Genomic DNA, 4,102 nt, shown 5'->3' with positions numbered 1-4,102 from the left:
GATGACCTCCTTTCAGGGGGCACTACCACAGGCTGCCACAGCCCAGTATTGACAGACACAATACACTGTCAACCCCGTGACTGACTGGCACATAGTGTTGTTGGGAAGCTTGTTCCTTTATCAGTTTGTCACTTTTGTATTGTTATGAACTTTTATTTTCTGTTCTTTCTCACCATTGTAAGTATTTTGGCAATTGCATGATGACGCGATTGCATAAGTGGTGTAACGCTGGCATCTCATGCGTTTGCAAGCAGAACAAGCAAAGGCTGAGCCAAGAGACACGATGCAAGTCCAAACTGCTGACAAGGAGAGATTGTGGAGAATGATTAAAAAAGATGAGCACACAAATTGGTGGTCTCATTCATATTCAGTTTTTTTTTACCTATTAAATTAATTTAGTTTAGTATTTGATTATGACCAAGCATATTAGTTTTGATCACTGATTGTATTTTCTGAGCTCTAAAAACAAAAAAAGGAAAGCTTAAAAAAAAAAACACACAAAAACTGTGATAAAGACATTTCAGAGGCCTCATCTCCCCATGTGTCTGCAATGATATACTTTTACTTCTCTCATGTTTCCTTCTACATCCTCAGGTCGATCTCATGTTCAAAATCCTAATGACATTTTGATTGACTATTCAGGGATGCAAAGCCCTGTACCATGTTTCTGTCAGGACAAAGAGAGAAATGTGGCTCTGTGTGAAATGTGTCCTGCCTAATCTCCAGCAAATTCAAGATGGCTGTGGGTTATTTTAAAGTGTGTCATATACGTAGTGCGGTACAATGACTCACTGTTTGTGTTAAGCACCATATGTGGAAAGATTCACTTTATACTGACAGAAAAGTAACGAGGCTCCTTATGTGTCAAAATGAGAAATTTATTCAATGAGTGGAAAAACATGTATAATCCTTTCTATGTGTGGCTTTTTTGAAATTGTGGATCTAAGAGCATAAGAACCCTGCAAAAAAAACATTTTCCTTTTTGGCAGTTCATGCCGGTTGTAAGGTCACAGAGGAAAAATATAAGCTTTTAAAGAAAAGAACACCATAACAGCTGTCAAACTTGGAGAATGCTTAGTTAGAGTTGCAAGAAAACGTAATGGGACTATTTACAATTTCCTGTTTTTCTGCATAAATTGGTCATAAAATGTGATCTGATCTTCACCATTTTATTGAATACACCCATTAAACACACAAAGGTATGGTGGAAAAAGTAATGGAAACCGTGTTTTAATAACGAGCTGAAGCAGCTTTGGCAGCAACAACCTCAAACAAGTGCTTCCTGTAGCTGTGGATTAGACCTGTACAACGTTCAGCAGGAACTTTGGACCATCAGTGCTTACAGACCTGCTTCAGATCAGCCATTTTCTTAGGACATTTGGTGTGAACAGCTTTCTTGACCTCATTCCAAAGTATTTCTATTAGATTACGGCCTGCGCTCTGACTGGGCCACTCTAAAAGGTGGATTTTATGCCATTCTGTAGAAGGTTTGTTTCTGTGTTTGGGGTCATTGTTCTGTTGCATCACCCGGCTCCTTCGAAGATTCAGCTTGACATCATCCTGTAACAAACCTCGATAAACTTGCAAAATGCTTTCCCCCTCCACACAATGTGAAGTTGTGAGCCTGCGTGTGGATAGCACACTGACACTAAACCACTCCTCCATTCTCGTTTCCGTGATTTGACTGCAGGTTTGCTAACACCTGACTCCGGTTGATGTTAAGTGGCATCAGAAGTCTCGTGTTGCCATTACTTTTTCTATACACTTTGCACATTTAATGGGTGTGTTCAAGGATGATCAAAGATCATGACTGTTGGAGAGGAAACACTGCCCATTGTCATGGCTTGTAAAACATGATGAAAACCCCAAAACATTCATCAAAACCAGCAAGAATGTATGAGAAGGAAACACTGGTCCTTTCTGAAGGGGTTTGCTATGACTGCTCACTTTAATCCAATTGAAAAAGCCACAGTTCAAACCTAAGAGAAGCATTTGGTGAGACAAGCTATGGGTCACAAAAAGCATGGGGATGCCTCAAATATCTATGATATTATAAAAAAAATGTTACATTGAGAATCAAAAGCAATCTTTTTTCCAGTTTGAACTTTTTTCTGGTTTTACTGCAGGGGCACTGACATGTCAAGCCGCATCTGTATATCTTTGCAGGGCAGACTCTACACACACTGCTGCAGTGTCTCTAAGCCAACATTCACACATATTTTTATGTCATCTGTTTGGGTTAGGCTCCTCTTACATTGGCACGCACACTGCTGCTCTTGTTACACACCTGCATTTACCCACCTTAACGACCGCCAGCTGTGTGACTTCCATCTCTGCTCAGCTTTGCTTTTCCTGTTCGACAGGAAATGGCAGGTCAGCTGACCAGACAACGCCGCACACCTGCAGCTCTAAATGCACTGCAGTCCAAGATGGAAACATGCTTGTTTTGACAGCAGTCAGTTCTCATGTCCCCCTCCCTTCAGTGTGTGGAGCACCAGTCCGTGTGGAAGCCTCTAGCTCTTATTCGCCAAGCCACATGGTTTCCCCACATTTCATCACTCTCTTCGTGGGCAGCTGTGCCATCAGGGTTTGGCGGTATGGGCTCTAAAAATTTCATAGCTTGTCTGGAGCCAGGGTCTGAATTTCTGCCCTTCCCGGGCTGCCCCCCGACTGCACCCCATTCCTCCCTCATAGTCTTTACAACTGTCTCAGTTCATATAGACAGCAGTCTGTACCCCTCTGACATTGTCACAGCCATCACAGGCCCCTCCATGGTCACGAACCGTTGCTCAACTGTCTACGAAAGCCTCCGAGACTTGTCTCGTCAGACACAGAGCATGACCGTGTGATGTCATAACCAAGTGTGTGCATATACAGTATATATATATATATATATATATATATATATATACAGTATAATCAGCGCAACAGCGCTTTACATCACCATGCAGCATAAACTGTCTTCAGCTGTGGTAGATATAAAAAGTCCTCACAGCTGACTTCAATTTTAAAGCTGTCTGTCTCTGCTGGGGACCTCTCTGTGAGAGTGTCCAGTTGACTAACGAGGGATTCAGATTCACATTGCTCACACCTTCGATCCCACAGTGGTCTTGCTGAATGGACCCCTCTTGCGCAAAAACCTAAAGCTATTTCACTTAAGAAAGCCTTGTGTGACCTTGATACAGCTCTTCTATGTGGGTGCAGAATGTTGCTGCTCAGACAACTTTAAAACGTTCAGTCGTACCAGACACGCAGTTTGTGGTTTGGTCTTGCATGAATCCAGCGATGCTGGTGAGATTCAACACTGCAACTACCTGCAAATACTGTACTGAGATAATGCAGTTGAACACAGTGTGTGTGCTCCCAGTGTGCTCCCAGCATTTAAACACTTGCTCAACTGCTAATGTTTTGTGGCTGCATGATACTGCTAAATTGCTTTTCACCCCAACCACATTTGACTTGCTAGCACCTTCATTCAGTTTCATGTCACATATTGTTTGTTTTCACCACTGAAAGCGACATGCGAACATTGCCTGTATTAGAGTACTGACATTGAATTCATACAGGTAATTTGAAAGTATTTATAGTTAAGACATGAAGGGAATAATACTGTAGTAACCTTGTCATTAAATGAAAATTAAAGTGTTATGCCCCATTAATGAACCTGAAACATCTAGATCCACTGTGGGACATCTGGTGCCTAAAAACTACAACAAGTTTGACGCACATTTTCATTAGAGCCGATAAGGCCGTGCATAACCTCCAGTGACAGTCCAAGTGTGACCGTCACCCTACTGTGTCAGAGCTGGAGGGGGTTGTAGATGAGTGCAGACCATTTGCATGGGGTGCCCCTCCCGTTGTCCTATCTTCGCTCAGAACACAGCCTCCTTTCACTTCTGTCACTCCACTGATTAAAGGCCAGAGGCCCTCAGTGTGGCAGTCTGCCGCACAGCACGTTTACAAGGGTTCTGTTTACTCATTTCCTTCTTGATTCATTAACCGAAAAGGGCCTAACCAGTGAAGTGGATCAGCTTGCAGCGGCTCTGTGACAATATAAATATGACATCACTCTGCAGAGATGCACATTCTCATGCAACAGCAT

The sequence above is a fragment of the Channa argus genome, chromosome 20 (genome assembly GCF_033026475.1).
Source record: "Channa argus isolate prfri chromosome 20, Channa argus male v1.0, whole genome shotgun sequence".
NCBI lineage: Eukaryota > Metazoa > Chordata > Actinopteri > Anabantiformes > Channidae > Channa > Channa argus.
The sequence above is the reverse complement of the archived record's forward strand: the minus strand, read 5'-3'. Positions refer to the sequence as shown.